Below are 26,509 nucleotides of genomic sequence, written 5' to 3'. Positions count from 1 at the left end.
CCCCCAGAGGCCTCAGCATGGGCAGAGGAAGTCTGCCCAGACCCACCTTGTGCCTTCAGTCTTCTGTCCTCCAGGCCTTGGAGCCTGATCTTCATACTATCTCTCAGGGTCCTGCTGGAGAAGCCCTGGCAAATGTCACACTCCTCTGGGACATGAGATGAGGGAAGGCAGATGATGCACACCTCGTGTGGGTCCGACTTGGCCTTCTTCCTCGAACACTCTGGGCATTTGTCAAGCAAAGCAGGCAGTTTGACAAATAAAAGGGTGCTCAGAAACACACACAAGGAAGAGAGCACTAAGTACTTCAAATGAAAAACACTCAAATACTTTAAAAAGTGAAAAATCACTAAATAAACCCTTAGAAATGGAGAGCTCAATGCTCCAGGGTCCTGCTAGCAGGAGCCGGAAAAAATAACTGAAAGGTAAAGGGGACCTGCAGTGCATTCTGAGATACTGTGAGAGTTCTGGAAAGTTCTCTTAAAGGCACAGTATCCTGTTCTGAGCCACATAATGGCAGCCTATGGGGCTTGTCTGTCCACTTCTTCCTCTCTATCATTCCAGACGGTTTTGCTGGTAAAGGCAAGGTTTTTCTCTGTGGAGAAATCTGGACAGGCTGTGCTGTTTGTGGATTTTTGGTGGAATTTCTAGTTGAAGTACTGGACAGTGTAGCCTGTGGATATAGGCTGCATTATCTGTCTTTAAATTCTCTCCTAAGTGTCTGTGCAGTTCTGCATGTTTTGACAACTTAAGAGATTATTTTTTATTGCTCCGGGGTCCACGCACATGGGCGGGACAATTCACTAAATTATGACTATACACAGAGATCCCCTGCTACGGAAATACTGCATTTTTTACCACAGCTATTGATTCCAAACAATGAAGATGGGACGCTATTAATTATTCAAACAGGGGGCGGAGCTCAGCACAGCCTGACAGCAGAGGCATAAACATGTGATCTATGCATGCGGCCAGTGGCGGCTGGCAAGTAGGCAGAGTAGGAGATGCGAGCAAATGTGTGTTTGGTGCTTGCGTCCATGTCTGAGACAGCTAGGTTAAAGAAATGTAAAATATGCATGTCTGGCTGGCCATCACAAGACAGCCAGCCAAAAAAAAACACATGCAGACTTTAATCTGAAGTGCATAGCTCACTGCTGCCACTCAACAGCAAGTCCCTAGGACATGTGCCTGAAACATAAAATGGTAATAAATTAACTTTATGACAATTTTATTTTTCATCTCTAGGGCTTTACTGGGGTGCATTTTTGGCAGTGGGTGATGCTCGTCCATCCCAATGGAGGAGCCGCTTCTCATGCCGCAAGGAAAATCATGACCATTCACTCCCTTCCACTTCTGGCTCGGATAGGACCACCTCTTCTCAATGAGGAAACCGGGACGAACATCCTTAAGAGACCTCACCCTGAAAGAAACAAGGCGTCAGGTCACGGACACAGAGGGGAAGACAGCCAGATGGCATGAGCAAGATGGCTGCTGCAACACGAACAGACAAAGTTACTTGTAAAGTGTCCTGAAGCCTGCCCACGCCCTCTGCCCTGTGCTCCAAACCGTCTCTGGAATGGGCGGTAGGTCTTCTTCTCCTTGGGCTTCTCCAACCCGACAGCCGTCAGGGTCTCGGCCTCCGCCTTCATGCAGGCCATCTCGTAATCCGCATGCTTGCCAAACAGGGTTTCCCCCGAGAAAGGTAGATTGGCCACCCGTTGCTGAGCCTCTGGCTTGAGCGATGTAAGGCGAAGCCAAGCGTGGCGTCGTTGGTTGACACCATGACAGTACCCATGTGCCGCCAGAAGAGACACATCAGCCGCCGAGCTGATGAGTTGGTTTGACACCAGCATCCCCTCCTTCAGAATCTCTTGAAAGTCATCTTTCTTCTCTCGAGGAAGGAGCTCAGCGAATTGTTGGAGGGACTCATATAGGGCACGATCGTATCGCCCTAGCATAGCCGCGGCACTAGCCGCCTTCATTGCAGTAGATGCCGTCCCACAGACCTTTCTGCCTGGCGAGTCTATCCCACGGCTCTCCTTATCAGGAGGTACCGTAGAAGACGAGGTGGTGGCGTGCTGCTTCCTAGCCGCCGTCACTATGACAGAGTCCGGTGTCGGATCCATCCGAAGGAAAGCCGGGTCAGAATCCGGGGCCCGGTACTTCTTAAGGAGCCTGGAGGGAGCAGCCTTCGTCACCGCTGGAGTGAGAAACAACTCCTCGGCTCTACCAATCCTGGTACTAGAGGCAGCAATGGTCGAGACAGGTGCTTTTTGTGGAGTGTCTCGAAAATCACGGACGTCGTGGGTGTAGGCACAGTCACCGTGATGGCCAACTTAGCTGCACCCCTCAGCAGAACATCTTGGAATGTGACGATGTCGTCTACGGGCGACACCCTCGTCCCAGGGGATTCCGACAAAGTCAGTGAGTAGTCCCTGGTCCCAGAAGAGTCCGTGTGGGACCGTGATCTGCGCCTCCTGTGGCGTCGTCTTGATCTCGTTGACGACCTGTGACGACTCCGCGATCTCCCCCTCCGACCGGAGCCAGAGCGCGATCTCCTTGGCTTCGGACGCTCCACAGGCCTCACAGGAGTAGGCGACTTTAGCCTGACTGGGGGCCTCGGCTGAGGGGTCCCCTTAGGCGGAGTCGGGTATCGTGGCACTGAAGCTGTCCTCGGAGGAACCGCAGGCGGTCCGCCAGGTGGAAGCTGAGGAAGAGGATGAGGATGAGGTTGAGGATGAGGATGAGGATGAGAATGAGGATGAGGATGAGGATGAGGTGGAAGGGAGGCGGGGTGGGAGTCCGCGGCGGAGGTTCCTTGGGCAAGGGAGGAGGAAGTGGAGTAGACCACGGCTTAGGAGGTGTATACACCTCAGAGTACACCGAGCCCGGTGACTTTCCCTTCTTCCTAGGCTGAGGCGATGGAGAGTCCCCTATCGGCACATGCCGCCGGCTAGAATGACTCCTGGTGCCAGAACTCCTTCTGCGCTTCTTTGGCATCGAAGACCGTCGGTCCCTCGATGGCGAGCGCCTCCTTCTCGACGGTGAACACCTCTTTCTCGACGGCGAACGCCTCCTCCTCGACGGCGAACGCCTTCGCCTCGACGGCGACCGCCTTCGCCTCGACGACGAGCGTCTCCTTGACGCCGAACGCCTGCGAGACTTCGACGTCATCCTCGATGTCAAGGATCCCTTCGACGCCGACCTCCTCCTCTTCGCCGATGGCGAACGGCGGTGTCGCCTCGACGGCGAGCGCCGACGCCGGGCTACCTCACGACGTCGATTACTCGACGACGATGAAATCGTCACCGGTGATCTCGACAGCGGTCTATTCAGTTCCCTCGACGCCAAGCGCCGATGCCGCTTCGACCCAGAGCCCTGGGGAGACGGGGAACAGACTGCAGTCATCCCTCTCGATGCCGTCGTCGGTGCAATTGACGCCGACGGAGAATAGGGACGTTTGCTGGTCTTCCTGCCCCTGGGGAGCCCCCCAGAGGCCTCAGCATGGGCAGAGGAAGTCTGCCCAGACCCACCTTGTGCCTTCAGTCTTCTGTCCTCCAGGCCTTGGAGCCTGATCTTCATACTATCTCTCAGGGTCCTGCTGGAGAAGCCCTGGCAAATGTCACACTCCTCTGGGACATGAGATGAGGGAAGGCAGATGATGCACACCTCGTGTGGGTCCGACTTGGCCTTCTTCTTCGAACACTCTGGGCATTTGTCAAGCAAAGCAGGCAGTTTGACAAATAAAAGGGTGCTCAGAAACACACACAAGGAAGAGAGCACCAAGTACTTCAAATGAAAAACACTCAAATACTTTAAAAAGTGAAAAATCACTAAATAAACCCTTAGAAATGGAGAGCTCAATGCTCCAGGGTCCTGCTAGCAGGAGCCGGAAAAAAGAACTGAAAGGTACAGGGGACCTGCAGTGCATTCTGGGATACTGTGAGAGTTCTGGAAAGTTCTCTTAAAGGCACAGTATCCTGTTCTGAGCCACATAATGGCAGCCTATGGGGCTTGTCTGTCCACTTCTTCCTCTCTATCATTCCAGACGGTTTTGCTGGTAAAGGCAAGGTTTTTCTCTGTGGAGAAATCTGGACAGGCTGTGCTGTTTGTGGATTTTTGGTGGAATTTCTAGTTGAAGTACTGGACAGTGTAGCCTGTGGATATAGGCTGCATTATCTGTCTTTAAATTCTCTACTAAGTGTCTGTGCAGTTCTGCATGTTTTGACAACTTAAGAGATTATTTTCTATTGCTCCGGGGTCCACGCACATGGGCGGGACAATTCACTAGATTATGACTATACACAGAGATCCCCTGCTACGGAAATACTGCATTTTTCACCACAGCTATTGATTCCAAACAATGAAGATGGGACGCAATTAATTATTCAAACAGGGGGCGGAGCTCAGCACAGCCTGACAGCAGATGCATAAACATGTGATCTATGCATGCGGCCAGTGGCGGCTGGCAAGTAGGCAGAGTAGGAGGTGCGAGCAAATGTGTGTTTGGTGCTTGCGTCCATGTCTGAGACAGCTAGGTTAAAGAAATGTAAAATATGCATGTCTGGCTGGCCATCACAAGACAGCCAGCCAAAAAAAAAACACATGCAGACTTTAATCTGAAGTGCACAGCTCACTGCTGCCACTCAACAGCAAGTCCCCAGGACATGTGCCTGAAACATAAAATGGTAATAAATTAACTTTATGACAATTTTATTTTTCATCTCTAGGGCTTTACTGGGGTGCATTTTTGGCAGTGGGTGATGCTCGTCCATCCCAATGGAGGAGCCGCTTCTCATGCCGCAAGAAAAATCATGACCATTCACTCCCTTCCACTTCTGGCTCGGATAGGACCACATCTTCTCAATGAGGAAACCGGGACGAACATCCTTAAGAGACCTCACCCTGAAAGAAACAAGGCGTCAGGTCACGGACACAGAGGGGAAGACAGCCAGATGGCATGAGCAAGATGGCTGCTGCAACACGAACAGACAAAGTTACTTGTAAAGTGTAATAAAGAATAGATGAGAGCGGGCACACCCGTTGTTGAAAGGAGAAGCGAGCGGCCCAATCTCCAACAAATTGACCGGAGGCGGACAACATCAGACCACACCAAATGAGGTGAGTCTACACAGGAGGGAAGTGGCCTGACCGAAAGTGCAGAGCAAGCCCAAGATGGGCCTCCACATTAAGTGAGTCAATAGACTAGGAGGAGTGGGATGTTGGGACAGTGAAAGAAGGGACATGGAATCACTAGGGGGGATATCTATTGGCAGCAGGATGAGGATTTTCACCCAAGCGACCAACAACTGACAACACATCAGGAATCGGCGGGTCAGGAGCAGGGCCTGGGTCTTCAATTAAAATGGAGCTAGAAGTGCTAGGTTTAAGATGAGGCTGGTGATACTTTGATACCAGTAAAGCACCTAAAATGAACAGTGAGGGCAGAAGGGATCCTGAGGCACCATGGGTTAAGAAATACTGTCAGGATACATGGTGTCTGGAAGGATGTCCCAGCCGCATAAAAAGGCTAGTGTGAAGCCACCTGTGGTACCTGACCTGACCACCAAAGGTGTACTACCACCACCGCCATCACTTTTAAGAACACCTGGGGAGCACTGCTGAGGCTAATTTGGAGCACAGCGAACTGAAAATTCTCCTGTACCACCACAAATCGCAGATAGCACAGATTGGCTAGCAGGACACGTACATGAAATAGGCATCCTGCAGGCACAGACACCAGGTTTGAGGGCATTTTGAATTTCTTCTTTCAGAGGAAGGCTGTGAGACCAAGGCCTCTGTCCTTCTTGACCACCAGAAAGTAGTGGGAATAACAACCACATCCTACTTCTACTTAGACACCCTCTTAAAAGCCCCTTTGACCAAAAAGGCGTGTACTTTCTGCCACAAAATGAAGAGATAGTACTTCATCAGTCACTGGGGGGACGACAAAAGGTGCGGCGGGGAACATAGGAAACGAAGGGAGAGTGTGTTGATGACTCTGAGGATGATCAAGGAGTGCAAGATCGAGGGGGGGGAGGCGCATGGTTGGAATAGGGCATAGTTTTGAAGAAGGTCAGACTGATGTAGCAAAGTACAATCATATCCGCCTGTTCAGGTGGCGAAGTTGTCATCAACTTGCCGAGGGCTGCTGTAGGTTGCTGGGTCGGAAGCAGGGTCAGAAGAGGAGCCGGAGCTAAGATAAGCTCGGAGGACTCTGCTGGCGCTCAGGGCGAAGGCACAGGTCCTATCCCATGTGGAGGGCCTCTCGGCTCAAGGTCGCCAAAGGTGCGCCAGAGGGAGCTGGCACTGGAGAATCCTCCATGGGGACGACCCAGAACCTGCATATAAAACAGCCATACTTCCAACATCACCAACAATGAAAGGAACTGGTGAACACTGCATGAATACAACATAACACCTCTTGTAGAAATGTACAGCAAGCATGTTCCGTCATCTACGTCGCATTTCTTTTTCTCCAGCTCACTCATCTCAGTTTCGAAATGTATGTATGCCTATGAGAGAGAATAGGACTGAACTGGAACAATACATGCCAAGATATCGAATCCTCAGAAAACCAATTCGTCCAATAAAACGTATCCAAGCAGCAGAAAAACCAATTCTAAATGTAAATACATAAGAACAATTTCTTCAGCTAACGTCGAGTGGAGCTCTCGGCATGCAGCGAAAGCGACGTTAAAATGTTCCACACTCTGTGATAAACGTGTGCAGCTATAAGAGTTCCTGTTACAACACCTCAGATTCCCTGACAGGTTACACAACTTGTTTTGTCCCTTGAAGCCCTTTTCTGACGACTAACTGCTAAGAGTGAATAACAATTAGATGACAGACGTCGCACCTACAGCAGGCAACAGTGGAGATTCAGCTGCATACAGGGTTCAAGTCACGCGGCGTGGCCGTTTACCGCCCAAAACACAGTCCTGTCAGCCAGCTCTAGTGGTAAGAATGCAACAGGTAACGTGAGCTAAGGATGCAATTTAAAAATGAGTAAATGAAGGTTGGGAAGTTGTAGGGAAAAGAAGAGAGTCCGCCCCAACTCCCTTTAGCACATTTAATAATGAGCGAAAAATAAAGTCACTCTAGCAAGACAAAGCGGCTCTGATATCAATAAATGTTGCTAAAAAATGTCCATCACCAGAAGTGAGTTTAAATTGTAACACTTGTTTCATTCTATAGCATTTTCCAAATCTGCATGCTTGTGGGAGACCGAAAGGACTCCAACAGGGCAAAAGTCCTAAAAAAAAAAAAAAGAAGTGGGGGACTCACCTAGTTAATCCATACGCAAGTGGCATCACAGCGCTTGACATCACAGCACGTGACATTGCAGCGCGTGACATCACAGCACGTGATATGATATCATAGGAAGTGGCATCATAAGAAGAGACATCAGATCTTGAGCACTCACATATATGTCTAGCAGGTGTATCATGAGTACATTTGAGCACATTTCGAGTATACTTGCAAACCCTCCTGATTTAGGCAGAAGATTCACACTTTCGTACGCTACTCATAAACCAATGTTGCCTTTTGTCAGCGTAAAGCTTCCTCTAGCCATAGTGCTTTAAAAGAAAAAATTGTGATATTTAAATTATTACAACGCCTTCCCAGGGGTAGTAAGTGCTATATAAATGCTATTTATTTTGTGCAAATACTGGGAAAAACAAACACATCTGAAATTCTTATGGTGCATGCATATCTCCTAAACCTGAATAAGGTGAAAAGCTGCCTCTCAAGTATGTGTAAAGTGTGAGCCTTTGTTTCCAATCTGCTGCATTTGCTTCTAGGTGTGTAGCGCCTGATTGCTCCCAGCCAAAAGACTCGAACAAAAGGAGACCGTATGTCCCCTTAGATTCGGCCTTTGTTATGGGCTCAGCAGGAGTCAGAAATAAGAAAGCCTCGTTCCGTCCCCGCCTGCACGTTGTTACGGATGGAAAGCAGGCAACATGCAGGCGCTGCTGAAAGTGTCCCGTTGTTTGGAAATTACACCGGGACAAGTTCAGCATCTTTTTCAGCGGGTCGCAACTTCTTGGCAGTGTGGATGGTGTCCACCCCGTGAAAAAAGTGGATGGACGCCGTCCACCCGTGTGTAACCCTGACTCGTGCCCCGGACTCCAACGGATTCACGCGCAAGACTCAACTGTAGAACTAAATGTGCCTAGTCCGTCTTCATTGACATTCTGCAACCGAACCCAAACCCAAGCAACGTTCATCCCACACACGTGCCATAATACAAAATGGAAGTCACTGTCATGCCGTTGCCATCTTGACAGATTTTCGTACTCATACAATGACGCTAAAGTGTATAACAGAGATTAAAAAAGCATGGGCAGAGCCAATAGGCCGCGCCTATGTAAGAGCTATTGGAATTGCAAATGTCTTTTAGCCATATTGTCCAGCAGAGTGGAAGCTATGCAGCAAGACTATAAGTTAGGAAAAAAGCTCTATCATATGGCCAGCGACTAAGAGAGGGTAAAATGGAAGAGGCAACACAGACTAACCGTGGGTGGGAGGGAAGAAGGAAGAAGCAAGACGGACAACGATGAACGACAGGCAAAGAACAAAGAGAAAATAGTACCTTAATTACAGCACAAGCAGCGTAAAGACACTAATCAAAATGAAGCCATAAGCAATTAGTCCATGCTCCACAGGAAGGAAGTGGGAGTGAAACTGGAACATGCTGGCCAATTAGGAGGCAGAAAATTAAACTAACAATGAAGCCAACAAATAGTAAACAATGGCCTGGCTTCATGCCCCTTTTTGTAAACAAAATCTATTGTAGGCAACTCCTAATAAAAGGCTCATGTTTGCAAATTGGGACAGTTTTGAATGTACACCGTATACAAGTGTTTTCCAAGATATGAAAGACTGCATGGATGTGAGCTTTACTGCAGGCAATGTTTGCTTTTATGTCAGGGTAATCAACAGTAAAAACCGGCACATCAGACCATAAACTAGGCCCATAAACTGCTAAATAAACCAGGCCACACACTGTCCTGTAAGACTATCCTGCCAGGCACTGCCTGAATGCCCTATAGGCCAATCTGAACCTGGAAAACAATGGTGGTTCTACTACAGAGGCAGGATATTCTCTTTTCACCTAGGCTCCCTACAAGTTGCAGCTAGATTGGGTGATCAGGGACCAGTGCTATGCCAACTGATGCTTTGAGAGACTCATTTGTGTGGCTTCAACCACTGCCAATCATTCAATGATGTGATATTGTTATTCATTCCTGCCTCAGGTTGAACTCAAACCTTAGTGGAGAGGTTTGGTGCAGCAGCCAGGGCAGCTGACTTAGGAGCACAGGGCTCACAGTTCGATCCCCGGCTCCGGCGGCAGCTCAGCACAGCACCATGTGACTCTGGGCAATAGCTCACTTAATTTCCACAACGGCCCCCAGCGCCTTGAGACCCGTAAGGGTGAGTGGTTTGCGCTTTACAAATACGGATTTACATTTACATTTTTTTTAGTGCATTGCCTTTCCACCCCTAAGATACATTTGACTGCAAATAACGGAAGGAGGACAAGTAATTATCCACCCACCAAGACCCCTATTATTGCCAAGCGTTTTCAAGGAGTGTATTCCAATGGACAAATAAGCTGATTAACCCCTTGGGCGCAACCGCAATTCTGCGCCTGTGCGGCAGTTTTAATGAGTGGGCGGGATCATGACGGCCCCCAGCCGTCATCAGCACACGCCCACCGTGATGCATGACGGACGGGGGCCGTCATCAGCATGGAAGGGGTTAAATTACTGACTGGGTGCCACAGGCGACTACAATCATAATGGTTGGGACTGTATTTTCCACCCTCCCCGTTTATCATCTCCCACTCATTAGTAGTCACACCAGGAAACACCTTTACTTCTGCCCAATATCATTACAGCATCCCAAAAATGCCTTTGGGCTCACGAGATTTTATCTAGTGCTGTCTTATCTTTTATATTGGTCCTACCTTACTTTTATATATGACGTGTTGTAGGGAGAGTGATAAATGATTGGTAGCAAACATGGTATGATGCAGTCCTCAAAGATGGCATGAAACAGCTGCCTTGTCCCATGTGATGCCTGTAATAAGTCTTGGCTTTTTAGCCACTGACACTTTGCATTCTGAGTTGAGTTTCAATGTTATATGCAAAGTACAAGAGTGTCTAAATTGTCAGATGAAAAAGTGAGCTTGGAGGCTACAGAATATTCCGTATGCATTGAAATTAAAAGTATCTTCAAAAACTTATTGCACGAGTTTGAATGGTCAGGAACCCCGTCAGTCATGAGTTTGAATTTCCGAAATAACAAACTCAGCTATTAAACTTTCCGAGCTCTAAAAAATTGCCACCATTCAGTTAAATATTAAAGAGCCCAATCGCCTAAAGGCACTGTCTTGTGAGGTGTGGGCTAATAAAGTGTTCGAAACCCAACTACAGGAACAGCACCAAACGGGAAAAAGCATTGGCAAAGCTATTGGAAGCCGAAAAAAACAAGCATTTGCAATGCAATAGGTCTCGCATTAGGAAAGTTTGAGCTATTGGTATTGTAAATGACACATTTTTTATATATGTGTTGTTTTTGAAAATAGCGAAACTAATAGCTTTGTCATTTACAATGCCAAAAGTTTTAACTTTCGTAAATGTGACACCTATAGCATTTGTAATGCAATATGTGTTGTATTTACGTGACTTAGATGTATTGATATTACAAATAACAATGGCTTTTATTTTTTTTAATAATTAATACTTAAATAAAAGCTATTGTAATTTATAATGGCAATAGCTTAAACTTTTGTAAATAACTTTTGTGAAGATTATGTTCAGTGTATTTTATTGTGACGAAAATACAAGAACAGAAGTGAAATATTAACATGTTTTTGTGACATTTGAAATTAAGCTTGAAACATTGAGAGAACATATTTGAACCAGTGGTTGTTGAATGGTTGCACAGATTGATGCTGTGGTGGCGCTGAGTGATGTTGTGGTGGCGACGAGTGATGCTGTGGCGTTCAGTGATGCTGTGGTAGCGCATAGTGATGTTTTGGTGCCCCTGAGTGGTGCTGTGGTGATGCGATAGATAGATAGAGTGAGTGCGATAGATAGATAGAGTGAGGGCGATAGATAGATAGAGGGAGGGCGATAGATAGATAGAGGGAGGGAGATAGATAGATAGATAGATAGATAGATAGATAGATAGATAGATAGATAGATAGATAGATAGATAGATAGATAGAGTGAGGGTAATTGATAGATAGGTAGATAGAGTGATGGTGATAGAGTGAGTGCGATAGACAGATAGAGTGAGGCGATAGATAGACAGATAGAGTGAGGGAGATAGATAGATAGATAGATAGATAGATAGATAGATAGATAGATAGATAGATAGATAGATAGATAGATAGATAGAGTGAGGGTAATTGATAGATAGAGTGAGGGCAATAGATAGAGTGAGGGCAATAGATAGAGTGAGGGCGATAGATAGAGTGAGGGCACTAGATAGATAGAGGGCGATAGATAGAGTTAGGGCGATAGATAGATAGATAGAGTGAGGGCGATAGATAGATAGAGTGAGGGCGAAAGATAGAGTGAGGGCGATAGATAGATAGATAGATAGATAGATAGATAGATAGATAGATAGATAGATAGATAGATAGATAGATAGATAGATAGATAAGAGTGAGGGCGATAGATAGAGTGAGGGCGGTAGACAGATAGAGTGAGGGCGATAGATAGATTGAGTGAGGGCGATAGGTAGATAGAGTGAGGGCGATAGATAGAGTAAGGGCGATAGTTAGACAGAGTGAGGGCGATAGATAGAGTGAGGGCGACAGATAGAGTGAGGGCGACAGATAGAGTGAGGGCGACAGATAGAGTGAGGGCGACAGATAGATAGAGTGAGTGTGACAGATAGAGTAAGGGCAATAGATAGATAGAGTGAGGGCGATAGAGTGAGGGCGATAGATAGACAGAGTGAGGGCGATAGATAGATAGAGTGAGGTGGCTTCGTGGTGGACGTGGTGGTGGCCATGGTGGTGGATGTGGTGGTGGTGGACGTGGTGGTGGTGGACGTGGTGGTGGTGGTGGACGTGATGGTGGAGGTGGGTGTGGTGGTGGTGGACGTGGTGGTGGTGGAGGTGGTGGTGGATGTGGTGGTGTTGGTGGTGGACATGGTGGTGGTGGATGCAGTGGTGGTGGATGCAGTGGTGGTGGATGCGGTGGTGGTGGACATGGTGGTGGTGGACGTGGTAGTGGTGCACGAGGTGGTGGTGGACGTGATGGTGGTGGACGTGGTGGATGTTGTGGTGGTGGATGTTGTGGTGCTGGTGGACGTGGTGGTGATGGTGGATGTGGTGGTGGACGTGGTGCTGGATGTAGTGGTGGACGTGGTGGTGGACGTGGTGGTGGATGTAGTGGTGGATATGGTGGTGGACATGGTGGTGGACGTGGTGGTGGATGTGGTAGACGTGGTGGTGGATGTGGTAGTGGCCTCGTGGTGGATGTGGTGGTGGCCGTGGTGGTGGACATGGTGGTGGTGGACATGGTGGTGGATGTGGTGGACATGGTGGTGGTGGTAGTGGTGGTGGATGTGGCGAACGTGGTGGTGGTGGACGTGGTAGTGGTGGACGTGGTGGTGGACGTGGTGGACGTGGTGGTGGTGGACGTGAAGGTGGATGTGGTGGTGGACGTGGTGGTGGTGGTAGACATAGTGGTGGTGGATTTGAAGGTGAACATGGTGGTGGTGGATATGGTGGTGGTGGACATGGTGGTGGTGGACTTGGTGGTGGTGGATGTGGTGGTGGATGTAGTGGTGGATGTGGTGGTGGATGTAGTGGTGGATGTGATGGTGGACTTGGTGGTGGATGTGGTGATGGACGTGGTGGTGGTAGTGGATGTGGTGGTGGTGGACGTGGTAATGGCCTCGTGGTGGCCATGGTGGTGGTGGACATGGTGGTGGTGGACGTGGTGGTGGACGTGGTGGTGGACGTGGTGGTGGACATGGTGGTGGTGGACGTGGTGGTGGTGGTGGTTGTGGACGTGGTGGAGGTGGGTGTGGTGGTGGTAGACGTGGTGGTGGTGGACATGGTGTTGGTGGACCTAATGGTGGTGGATGTGGTGGTGGGTGTGGTGGTGGTGGACGTGGTGGTGGTGGTGGTGGACGTGGTGGTGGTGGACGTGGTGGTTGTGGACATGGTGGTTGTGGACATGGTGGTTGTGGACATGGTGGTTGTGGACATGGTGGTGATGGACGTGGTGGTGGTGGATGTGGTGGTGGTGGTGGATGTTGCAGTGGTGGTGGGTGTGGTGGGATGGAGGGCTGAATACGAGAGGCAATGAGAGAAAAAAAAGGAGACAGAAAAGGGAGAGAGAAGCGAAGCGGGAAGTAGAGGGGGAGAGAGCGGCGGATAGTGAAGTTGTGGAACGCAGGGGGTGGCGTAGAAGGCAGGCGGAGAAGACATGATGAAGAGGGGCGGATACAGTAAATGTGAGAGTGGACAAGGGTGGGGAGAGGTGGCATGGTCATGGAAGGGAGACGGCAAAGCAGAGGAGGGACGAGAGAAGAAAGGTGTATAAGAGAGGGGGCTAGTCGGAAACAAGACGAAGAGCAAAAGTGCATACACAAGAGCATGCGTTACTTTGACGTCCTTACGTTTTCAAGACACAAAGACGTTTAAGAGGGCTCGTGCGCAGCGCCCAATAGGTGACTCGGACTGTAAACAAACAAGTAGACTCCTTATAGTTACTTTATGTCCTTACTGCTATTGTTTCATTGGCTTTCATGAATTCAGACAGACCCGTTAACCTTAGCTTCAGGCAGAAAATGGGGAGAAGAAAGTGAAAATTAAAAAGAGGGAAAGTCGGGCTAAAACGAGTGGGAGAAAAAGGAGATAAAGAGGAAGAGAAACGAGAGATAAGAAAGGAGGGACGGTGTGTAAAATATGGGGCGGAATGAAAGGAAGAACTGAAGACAAGAGAGAACAAAAAAGATGAGTGGCGGAGTGAAAGTACAGCAAGAGGAGGAGAATGGAAAAGCAAAAATGAAGATAAGGAAGAGGGAAATATGGAAAGTGACAAGGGTAGAGAAGGGACAGTGGAGGGAAAAATGTGTGAGCTTAAGGGTGGAGAAAGGGGAGAACAAGAAATAGGAACACGAATAATAATAAAGAGGAAGGGCGAACATGAAGCTTGCAAGAAATATGATAGTGGAGATGAAGAATGGGAGAGAAGAAAGTGAGCAAAGTGATTTGATACAAAGGGAAGAGTGGCTGAAGATAGTAATTGTTTTTACAAAGCGCGTCCTACCACTGCCGAAGCGATGTGTGAGAGGGAAACGTAAAAGAGAGTCAGAGAGATATGCGAGGAAAGAGAAGAGTGCGACGAGGTGGGCAAGAAGAAAGTATGAAACATGGAAGGGTGGGAGAGACGGGGAGAACAGAAAGAGGTGGGTGAGTGAGAGCTATGAAAGAGAACAAAACGAGGAGTGACGAGAAAGCTGCGAAAGGAAAGTGAATGAAAAGTGCGCTACGTAGCTATGGCGAGGAGAAAGAGGAGGGAGTGGGAGATACAACGAAAAGAAAGAAGAAACATTGTGATATGTGTGAAGGGATGTAGAAGGGCCAGAGAAAGATCAGAGGAAGGAAAATTATAGACGGAGAGAAAAGGAGACTGACAGAGACTAAGATACAGAGAAGAAAGAGAAAATTAGGTGAGCGGAAAACAGGAAGGATGAAAGGAGAACAAAAGGAGTAAAATATGAAACAAGAGAGGTAAAGAGAAAGAACGTTTATTTTAAAACGCTGCAATCGCTGCAATACATTTGAGACAAAGTTTATTTAAGAAATTTGCAATAGATTTGAGAAAACATTTAATTTAAAACTTTGCAAAACCTGTGAAAGTTTATTTAAGAACGCTGAAATACATTTGAGCAAATGTTTTTTGAAGAAAGATGCAATGCATTTAGGAGAACGCTTATTTAAAAACACTGCAGTACCTTTGAAGAAAGCTGTAATGCATTTAGGAGAACGTTTATTTAACAAGTTCTCGGCATTGCTGTGGCGGGGGAGCGCATTCCTTTGAAGTCTGATGCGGGGGCGGGGGAGTGGATTCCTTTGAAGTCTGATGCCGAAGCTCAGACAAATGGTGTGTGATGTGCGATGTAGCTGGCGATGGGCACGCGCCTGGCTCACATGCACTGTACCTAATCGCCAGTTTGGGTAGACTTTTGAAAGCCTTACTATAATCTCGCCAAACAAGCATTGCTTTAGCAATGCTGTAGGCGAGACCTAAAAACTGTCCAAATCCCAAATTACAGAAAGGGTGTGATTTACAGTGTGTCGAAGGGGCGCTGGTTTCTTTCCTGAGAAACTGTTTTTGCGTCAAGGTCGGACTTTCCAGGAAAACATCTGCTAATTCACAATCACTGCACTGCATCCATCTATTGAGTGAGTTCGCTTCTTTCTATTTTTCACTGTAGAAAGACGTCTTTTGAGAAGCGAGCGGCTATTGTTTGTAGTTGGTGTAAATGTGTGATTGATTTAGCAAAGATTGGAGGGCCATGCTACAGCAGCATCAAGCTATCAGACTGGAATTACGGCTGCCCACGGCGCATGCAGTGGGCCCCTTAAAAGGATGGCCCCCTAGTGCCGCTTCAGGCAACTCACCGCCCCTTGTTGTCGGGACCCCTGCCTTAGGGAGTCCTGTCCCCTCCCTCCCCCCCTTGTGTCTGGCGCATCTACGGCATAATTTCCGGTGCTCTGGGAACAGGAATTTAGACCTGCCCCACCCACTGGCCACCCTCTTTGTCCCCGCTGGACACACTGTCTGGAGGAGTCGTGTCGGGTCTGGCGCCAGTTTTCGGTGTGTTGGCGGTGAGTTGTTCCCTACGCCCCCTCCTCTGGAGGCCGTTGTCCCTGCGCCAGGCACCCCTCCTTTCCTACATTGTCAGATCTGTCCACCTCTGGTCTGCTTGTGGGCCGGGCAGGTATGGGCAGTGCCAATACACGAGACCGGGGTGGGGCGCAGTTGGTGAGCTAGCAGCCCGTGGTGTTAAATGCCTGGTGCCTTGCTTCTGTAGATGCATCTTTTCGTGGGGCGGGCCCCCTTTTGGGAGGGAAGGGTAGGGTGACCAACTGGCATGGGTGCAAATTCAGGACGGTAAGTGTAAAAATTCAGGACAGAGGGTCAAAATTCAGGACAAAAATTCAGGACAGGAGGTCAAAATTCAGGACAAAAGGTACGTTTTACAGACACATCAGAGGAAGTTGTGCAATAGTATAAAAGTATGTAAATGGACAACCAATTAATTCCAAGTCAAAATAAGTTTTATATTAGGTTGAGACTATTGGGCACTTCACGTTTTTTTCGGTATGCGTGCAGCTTGGAGCAACTGTGTGGGACTTTTTTTGGTATTTCATATGATAATAATCTATTTATATGGTTACTGCACTGGGTTGTCCAGTTTGATATTTTGTTTACAACTCATGGTCCTGAGATGGCATGTTTGGTGAGAGAAGTGGTCAGGAAGATCTGCTTCGATAGACTTTGTTACTAGCATCTCATATCTCCTTGGCCTTCCTGCACTAGGAGCTACCAATGCACCTCGCCAACATCATGAAAGAGATTAACTTGCTACCAGATCGACTGCTGGGATCCCCTTCCATTTAGCTGGTGCAGAGCTGGTATGTTCAGTTTGTTGGACATCCTGGAGTTTCTTCATAAGAGTCCAGAGGACCAGAGCACCCTTGAATAGTTCGCAAACGCCCTCATCACCATCAGGAACAAGCACAATGATGTGGTCCCAACTATGGCCCAGGGGATCATTGAATACAAGGAAGCCTTCGGCATCGATCCAGTGACAAATCAGAATGTGCAATGCTTTATGGACAGCTTTTACCTCAGCCGCATCTCTATCCGCATGCTGATCAACCAGCAGACTTTGATTTTTGATGCAACGACAAACCCTGCATATCCTAAACACATTGGAAGTATTGATCTGCATTGTGGTGTGACTGATGTAGTGAGAGATGCCTATGAAATGGCGAAGATGCTGTGTGATAAATACTATGTGGCTTTGCCTAATCTGGAAATCCAGGCAGTCAATGCTAATGATCCAAAACACCCCATTCACATCAAATATATGCCCCATCTCATCTTTATCACATGCTCTTTGAGCTCTTCGAGAATGCCATGCAAGCCACAGTGGAACACCACAGCTCCAGTCCCTAACTTCCACCCATCAAGGTGATGGTGGCTCTGAGCGGCGAAGATGTTGCTATTAAGATGAGTGACAGAGGAGGTGGTGTCCCACTACGCAAGATTGAAAGGCTCGTCAGCTATATGTCTTCTACTGCACCCATGCCACAGCTAGGTGCAGGTGGAACACCTCTGGCAGGTTTTGGATAGGGTCTTCCTATTTCTAGACTCTATGCCAAGTACTTCCAGGGTGACCTGCAGCTTTGCTCCATGGAGGGCATTGGATCTGATAGTAATTTATCTTAAGGAACTGCTGATGGACTCAGTGGAACGCATTCCTGTCTAAAACAAATCTGCCTGGAAGCACTATCACTCACCTCAGGAAACAGATGACTGGTGCATCCCCAGCACGGAACCTAAACACCTCTCCACATATCGGCTCAGCCAGTTGGCAGCATTTTTCACACCGGCCTGCCACTATGTCAAGGACTAGCTTCTACACCCTCAAAAGACTAATTCATGAACTAATTCCCACACCTGCTGCAATATAGAGGGTGATGTATGCAAGTGGCATGGGGAACCTCACAGCGTGAGATTTTGTGCAGTGTTTATCTGTTTTTTGTGTCTAAATCCTTCACAGTGTGTCCGATTATCGCACATCAAGAGTGCTGTGGCACTTTAAAGAACATGCATCAAACCTTCATTTGAACAATTTCCAGCACTTTGAACACGCCAAGTATTTTGACCTACCTTTTGACTGATGGAGCGCAATCGAGAGAACAGATGTGCGAGAAGTGGGATTTCATCTCTCAAGACAGAGACAATCCGATTTTAATTCTGCTGGAAAATAAATCTTTCTTCATTTAAAAAAAAATAAATGCTTCAGCTCTGAAATGATGAGACTATGTAAGAACGTTAACGTCTTCTTTTTAACTTTATACATTTGTTTTGTACATTTTAACCCTAACATAATGACCTACCTTAGACGGAGGTCACCACATGCTGGAAGAGCCTAAACTGGCCCATTGTCATTCTGTATATGGCGATCAGCCGCAGACAGAATGATAATGGGTGGGGTGGGGCTGCACTTATGCTTCTATGATAAGAGCAAGGCACACCAGCAGGGAGCAGAGGTCTCTCACAGGGGAACAGCTCTGTTGCCCTGCAAGGCCTAAATTTACGGACAAAAGGCGTCAGTTAAAAGGATCCTCACGGACAACGGACGGGAGGTCCAAATTACGGACCGAATGTGAAATTTACGGACGGTTGGTCACCCTAAGCATCTTGCATGTCCCGGGCCCGGGTTGGGTTTGCCTTTGCTCTCAAGCAGTAGGCCAAGCGAACATGCTTGTCTCGGGGGCCTTCCTGAATGGCAAGAGGGGGCGCATGCTTACCTCTGCCCTTCAACTGGGGGTTGACGCATCAGGCAGACACTCAGGTCCTGGGGCCTACGGGCGGTGGTCAGATGGGGTTGCGTGCTGCCTGTGTCCTCCAGCGGTGCACTGGCGCATTAGGCGCTGCTCAGGTTCCGAGGCTTCCTGTTGGTGCTGGCGACGCACTTGTCTGGTGGGACTGCTTGTGCGTCCAGAGGGGGCGTGTTTCTTGTGATGGTCTGTGCATGCTTGCTGCCTTGCTCTTAGTATATATTTTGGTTAGCTTGTCGAGGGTGCAGGACAGGTCTGATTGCCTGGTTCCTGACACACTCGCCGCCTATGTGCTGGTCTGGGGGAGGGAGCTGTTTCTTCCATGTCAGGGATCTGACCCTGTAGGGTGGTATCTCAGCCAGCTGGTGAAGGAAGTTTCTCTTTCAGCTTTCGGAAAGCAGCAATTATTATTATTATTTTTTGGGCAGGTCTCGCGATAGCAACACAAGATCTGGTGTCTTTGTAACCTTTTAAAAACAGCAAATTAACACTACCGTAGCACGTTGCTCTTACTATTCAGACCATTATGAAGGTCAGAAAGCTCTATGCAATGAGCATAGTGCTGAGTTGTTAGGCCACTGTGTTGTATATTTGTGTTTCTTGCAACATGGCCACCTGTGGTCATTAGGCCTTTCTTTGTGTTCCCACTTCCCCAGCCTTCCAGAATACCTGTGAGTATTCTAGCTTGTACTTGAATCTCCCACTCTTGTCAGTTGGTGGTCTGCTCAGCTGGCGAGGTGTCCGCTCAGCTGTGCTCTTAAATAAAACTACTCTTGTAACTTAATGGAAGTGTCCTGTTCCTGCTAACCTAACTTACAACACACTGCAGAGCCGGCCTCACGGTGCAGGTTGCGCTTGCGGGGCGTGACAACATATTCCCTGCCCTCCTCTCCCCCCGCCTGCATTTGGGGGCATTGTGTTTACACGGACATAGGTCCACGCTAGCCCTTCACCCACCAGTCTGGTGGGTCATTAGTTGATTCAGGGCGCAGGGTCAATTGAGCAGCACGGTGGGTGTACGCCCCGTGTTTTTTAGTGAGTGGACGTGGGCATGGCAGTTGAGTTTCAGACCGATTGTCTCGTTGAGGGTACCTTGCCTACATTTCAGTGCTTTCGACAGGTTGAGGGGTTTGACCCTGCAGGCCTGGAGGTGCCTCAAAAGGAGGGCCGGCAGAGAGCAGAAGACTTGCATGGCAACAGAGTCACTTCGTGGTAGGCAGTATCATGGTTCTACCTGGGTAGGCCTGTGACTGGCCTCAACCATAATAACCAGTGTAGAGGGCCTAGGGTTCGGGTCCCGGTTAGGGCCATATAATTTTGTTCCTTGGGTTGTATCGGGGTCTTCATGGAATGCACAGTTTGAGTTCCGGTTTTGATGAAGGCAGACTGTTCAGTTATAAAGGACTATGCTTGTTTCCTTTAGCACGACTCCCATGCTTTGCTTTACCTACTCTCCATTGATTGGTTGTTTCTTTATTATGATGCAATTGTTTCGAAGGTCTGGAATGTTATTTAAATGAAGTGTTGGAAGGTTTGTAGCATTGCTGATTATTAGCGTGCTTAATAGCGCCCGGTTCCTGCATCCACCTGTGGGTGGGCCTTTAAGTGTTATTTTCTTAATAAACATTTGTTGATCACCTTATGAGTTCTATCATAACAGTAGTGTTCCAGATTTATGGGAGTCGAACAGCTGCGAGAGGGCGGCCAATCAAGTCTCTGGGTCACACATTAATAGAAAGACGCCGTGCAGTTATGTCAACTTCCATGTCGGGTGCAAAGATTTTGGGGAATGCTGCTTCTTTTTCACAAAGGTTGAGGACGTTTGAGAGCATTAGAATATGTCTGATGGCATACATTTGCACGGGGAAGGACATTGGATCGATTACCCCCTCTCATCTTCAGCACGATGATAATTTAAAATGTGCCTCAGGTTTTAAGTGTCGTAGCCAGGGGCTATGTTCTGTGGTGCAGATGTGTTTCCGAATCGATTATATCTGTGGTAATAAGAGCAGGAGAGAAGATATCATGCAGCCCTCTTCTACTTACAAATGACAGATGTTGACTAGATTATTTGACATTTGTTCCACAAAACGTGGTATGTGGTCAAAATTAGGAAAAGTGTTGGGATGCCAGGACACTCCTCTGAAAGCCAGGACTGTCCAGGGAAATCTGGGACGTCCGTTTACCAAAAGCAGAGGCCACCAGATGACAGCTATATAGCTATGCTTGGCAATAACAGTGGTGGCTCAGCAACACACTTGAGAATTTACAACACAACTGGGAATTAGTTAGTGCTGGGGCGTTTCCCGGACACGCTTGACTGCCTGCATGGGGGGGGGGGCATTAAGTTGTCATGGCAACCACAAAACCACAGTTTGGCTTAATATCTCCAGCGTGAGGTTATTCCAGAGGACAGGCATGAGGAAGAGACAATAGCATCTGTATCTAAATTTGCTTCTGATTGACTTTAACATAATGTTGACTCAACCCGAGTAGCAAAATGTTTGTGAATAATTTACAGGATGGTTATAAGGCACAATAGGTACAATTTCCGTAAGGGAAGGTATTTCACGCTCCTGTTTTCCCATTCGGGCATAAAAGTTTGGAGGCCACAAGGTGGCACTGCCCTATTGTTCCATAACCTGTTTGAATCTATTAGGTTAAGTAATTTAGGCACGGTTAAATGTCACAGCCCAGGCTCTAGTAACGCGACACCGTAATGCAGTGTAGCGAGTGTGCGTAGCGAGCGAGCCTGAACCAACTACGGAGGGTTCGGGGGGGTTCTCCCTCCGAGAACATTTTGAAAAAAGAGTGGGCAAACAGTGCATTTCCAAGCAAATTTGAGAAAGCAGGAAGGTTAATAAAGCAATTGTGAATCTGTTCTAACAAAGACAGTGACTGGCAAAACTGTCTATCCATCGCTTGTTCTGCTGACATCCTAGGCGCGCAAAAAGAAATCTGCATTGGGTGCAAGTAAGGTTAGGTTTGTGCCTGAAACAAGAATATAATCATGCACACATTGCCACATGCCCCACAGATTGCGGCACAAAAAGAGCGGTTGCTCGCACTGCCAACCCTTTCAACCATGCACAAAGTCTGCCTGCTGCCTTGCAGAATAGGAGTTATACAAAAATCAGTTCAAGAGATAATCACATAAACAACCACATATTGCTCTGCTATGACACTGAAGCCTTTTTGACTGGATCAGAGACAGGCAACCTAAATGAGGTAGCAGTGCGGCACATGAAAAACATGACATTGAAGGTGGAAGAGCCACGCCAACATTGCCCATGGGAAATTCTAATTAAATTGAAGGACCACATTTCTCAAACCTCTAAAACGGTTGGGAAATCAAACTGTTGCCCAAGCTGTGTTGAAAATAATGGCTGCCATATTTCAAGAATCTAGTTCTAATCTAGTCAATAATATCACAGGACTTAAGATTGGTCAATAAAACAATGAAGCAAACACAAGGAGATGATGGACGGAGCGCTGAATCTTTACAGACACTCACCCCCAGTCACAGATCTGGGTTGAACCCATCATCATTCTTTAGCTCACTTGGCCACCTCAGTTCAGACCCAACTGTATGACTATGAATCCCTACATGATATTGATATACACTGGAAGAGTAAGGCAGTAAACACAGAGCTGGAATCTAAACCAATTTTGAAAGTCAGAAATATAAACATAGCATTTACTTACAGCAAAAAAAAAACACAGCTTGCTTGAAACGTGACTTTCGGAATATACAAACAACCAAAGTGCAACACTACCTTGATGGCTAACCGAGCAACTCTAGTTTTAGTTATATTCACAAACATCTCAATCCAGCATACAGTAAGGCTCACTTACAGTTTAGTGCACAAGTCACTAAGCAGTCATAGGATGGTTAGCATGTAACACAGATTATTTGAACATGGTGTTTCAAGTGTGCAGCTTTAAAAATGAAAATGCTTAATATTGTTTTTACATTCATGACCCCTTTGCTTCTGTTTTTGTTCTTGATATTTGCTCTTTGCAGTTAGATTTTCATTTGTTTTTCCTCTAGAATGATTTTCCTTGACTCTTTTGCTCTCTGTGATTTTCCCTTGACGCTTAGATAGGAGCACCAAATACAGAACCTTTAACTGGAAGCCCAAACTACCTGGAACTGGAAGGAAAGTATTCTGTAAAAGCCATTCCTAGTTCTTGCCTCCAAAATACCCATGTAAAGACCCATGAATTGGTTCCTAACAGAGTGTTAGAAGGTGTTTTCTAAGATTGGAATCTTTCTCAAACAGGTGAAAGTGACAGACCTGCACGACATTTGTCTGAGGTGCATTGGGCCCAAGCATGACTCTAGTCGTGCATCAAGAGTTCTTTGCATACGGAGGCCACAAAGAAAAGGAGACCAAACGTTGTTTTGGCTCGCAGGCCTGCAAGTCACGTAAAAGTATGCATTCGACATCCATTAACGAGAGGGTAGCTAAACTCTTTATGACCTGACCAAGGATGAAAGAAGGGGCGCACGCAAGTCAAAGCCACAATCTAAACTTAAAGGTTACTTGTTGCTGATGTACCAGATGCTGCTTGGTTACTTCGCAGGTTGCTGGACCATACTCTTGAAGCACGTGTGTAGTGTCTTGTGATATCGTTTGGGACATCATCAGTGAGAGTAAGGCTTATGGCTGCTCCCAAGGATGGTTCCAGAACTTCTGTTGCCCTATGAGTTGTTGCCTGCACTGCTGTCTACCTTTTTTGTCACATGCTGCTGCTTTACAAGCCAATTCCATATATCCCCTTACTGCCTGCAGCTTGCATTTTCTGAGGGCGCAGTCTGCCAAATTGGCGTCGGAAAGTGAGGCCTCTCTGGTCCTTGACAAAACCCCTCGAAACAGTTCTCCAAGACTACAATGGGTTTCTTTCACAGTAGAAACCGGCAAGCCTGCATGTCGATTAAAATAGATTCCACTTCAGGCATTGTGGCACCGCGGCCCTTTAGAAGTGGGCCTATATATGTTCCAAAAGTCGTGCAGGTCATTTTGCTCTGTCGAAGCAGTTCCAATATCCTCAGCTCCTATGGGAGTCAAGCACAAAGGAAGAAATGTGGGCCAGGGACAGCAGTGTAGTGTGGGTCTGGGGCACTTTTATTTTCGTGCTTGGAAATATTTTCTGTCCCAGCCCTACCCTGCAAAGTTGCACAAGACGTGAAACCTAATGAACAGATTCCCCTGCCCAGCACAAAAGTTCACATTATTCACTGTGATCGAAATCGTTTTATTATTCAAGATTCTCGGAAAAAGAAAATAAACGCTTTCAGTGCGAGAATATTTTGTTGAAGTTCTTTACGGTTTGGACAATACAGGATTTCTTTTTAATGGCATTCATACTAATATTATAAAGAGAGCCCAAACCTTTGAGGCGGGTAATCTCAGTAACCACAGCACCAATCACAACACCCAATACAGCGTTGGAAAGGGCAGTTGCAGCAGAAGGACATAGGCTATGCAGACGGCCACCATATACATTTTTTAAAAAAATTGTTTTTATTAACTTTTCAAGAAACAGTGGTGTTCATCACAATCATACAGTTCAAGACATACAATTGTACCGTAGGACACCATATACATTTAAAAGGTAAAAGAACCGTGCCAGCAAAGTAGTCCCTTGTGGGCGTGTCTGCGTTGTGCTGTGGGCGTGGGCTGGGGGCGTGACTAACGCTGGGGACGTGTGGTACGGCCATCACATCGTGGACTGTGAGCATGTGCTGGCGGCGTGACAAACGCTGGGGGTGTGACAAACGCTGGGGGCGTGTGTCGGCCCTTCATGCCATGTGAGTCGTACAGACAAGCGCCAATTACGTTGCTGCGCAGCATCAAGGGGCACGCTGGGGGCGTGAGAAACGCTGGGGGCGTGTGTCCGGCCTTCATGCCATGTGAACGCAATTGCGCCGCATCAAGGGGCACGCTGGGGGCGTGTGCTACGTTCCGCCCTTCATGCCATGTGGGTCGTACATTAATCAGAAGATCGTCTGCTGTGGCCGTGTGCTGGGGGCATGACAAACGCGTTCAGCTGGAGGCCTGGTAAGTAACATTACTGCAGCCTCTCCTGCGCGCTGTTACTGAACTCTCTCATTCAACAAAATTAGACGCGCCTGCTACCATCAACCAGGGCTCTAGCCGGGCTCAGGCGGCGGATCAGTACACTAATTACACGCGCCTGATAACATTAACCAGGGCTGCAGTTGGGCCTCAAGCAGGGGAACACGTAAATGAGCGTGTCTGCGGGGACAATTACTGCAGCCTCTCCTACTCGTTGGCACTGAACTCTCTCATTAAACGGATTTACCCGCGGCTGATAACTCTAACATTCAACGACATTACACGTGCCTGCTAACATCAACCAGGGCTGTAGCCGGGCCCAGGCGGCGGATCACTACACCAATTACACGCGCCTGCTAACATCAACCAGGACTGCAGCTGGCCCTTCTCCGCCCCTATTCTAATGAAACAAAAATTGTTGTCTACCGCGAGATTTTAAAATAAATTGCCCTTGACAAATACACACATTACACACATTCTATTTCATACCCGGACAACGTCGGGACAGGCTGCTAGTACCTTATATAGCAGGTCTGGGGCTCATGGTGGTGGGTGCGCCCGGGCTTCTCCGTGCTCCGCAGGCACAAACAGTGTAGCCCGGCTCCCCTCAGAAGCCTCTAGGCAGTGCTTCCCGCCTTTACTCCTGTCAAAAGTGCGCTGTACCGAGAGCCTTCAATGAGGAGCAGAGACGGCTCCGTGGAGGATTTACTGCGCAATTAACGAGTGCGGCATAGGGAAAGAGGCCGCGCGCACATGCTTGCCGCCCTAACGGCTCTCCTTCCTCTGTGTACTCCTGCGTCACTGACATGCGCAGACCCATAAAATGAAATAACGAAAAGCAAACACCAAGACAGTATTCACCCTAATCTGCCTGCAGACTTCACCATCGCGCGACACACCCACACATGACAAGCAACACAGTACTGTGTCGTGACACAGAGTTTGGAAAGCTCTGTCCTAGGGGGTACTAGGAGGTGTGTGAAACAGTTGCTTAGGGAACCATGCTAGAGCATGGGTAGATGTTGGGAGTAGGTCCACTGCACTCCACCAGTTTACCCCTAGCAGTGGTATTAAATGTTCCCAATTTTATTACCAGGATGAACATATTTGCTCAATATTCAAACACAATGGTATGATTCATACAGAGGATATCTTAACCAGAGGTATGTCAAGGTGCCCTTTTTTCAAAAGAAGGGACAAGTGACTCAGGTAGGGGTCTAGTGGCTAGCAGACGATTGCACCCTGGTAGGGGGCTATGTCTGACCCCAGGGTCACAGGTTGGCCCGGTAGGTCCCCCCAGTCCTTCATCCTCCTGGGGCCGATAATATAAGTATCACTACGTTGAGTAACAGACACCAGTCATCCAGAGCCAAGATACCTGTCGGTTAATGGGCGCTCAAATTCACGTTAGGGTTGGCACAGCCAGGGTCAACCTCAATACTTGGTGGCTTGTCACCTAGTTCCCCTGATTGGCTACCTTCCCCCTGATGGGTAATGACAGGGAACACACATCGCTAGTAGCATCTGTCAGACTCGGTGCTGAGAAAGCAATGCAAGTTCTGGAGCTCTAGGTAGAACACTTTATTATGTAATGGTCCATTTATTAGTTTTGTACGAAAACTTCTCCACGAGTCACGGGGACAGCATTGTCAGGAAGGTTTTATGGTACTCGAAATAACTGCAGGAAGTCTATAATAGCCTCCAGGCCATCCACATGTGGTGAGATACCTCTCCAGAACGTAGATCTCCGGCGAGCGGTACTTGCCATGAGTGCAGTGGAGATGTGGATTAAAGAGCAGTTCAGGGTTCC

General features: G+C 47.8%; 1 protein-coding gene and 1 pseudogene across 1 annotated transcript in view; one reads left to right on the top strand and one right to left on the bottom strand.

Moving 5' to 3' along the window:
* The window catches only part of ATG10 (autophagy related 10), a 760,473-nt gene that overhangs the window by 245,614 nt on the left and 488,350 nt on the right, over positions 1 to 26,509 (bottom strand). The gene's annotated exons all lie outside the window — the stretch shown is intronic.
* On the top strand, positions 16,566 to 17,685 carry LOC144819111 (pyruvate dehydrogenase (acetyl-transferring) kinase isozyme 2, mitochondrial pseudogene; annotated as a pseudogene).

This window comes from Lissotriton helveticus, chromosome 2_1, assembly GCF_964261635.1.
Source record: "Lissotriton helveticus chromosome 2_1, aLisHel1.1, whole genome shotgun sequence".
In the NCBI taxonomy this organism is placed as follows: domain Eukaryota; kingdom Metazoa; phylum Chordata; class Amphibia; order Caudata; family Salamandridae; genus Lissotriton; species Lissotriton helveticus.
Note: the sequence above shows the minus strand (reverse complement) of the source record. Positions and strands in the feature narration are given on the sequence as shown.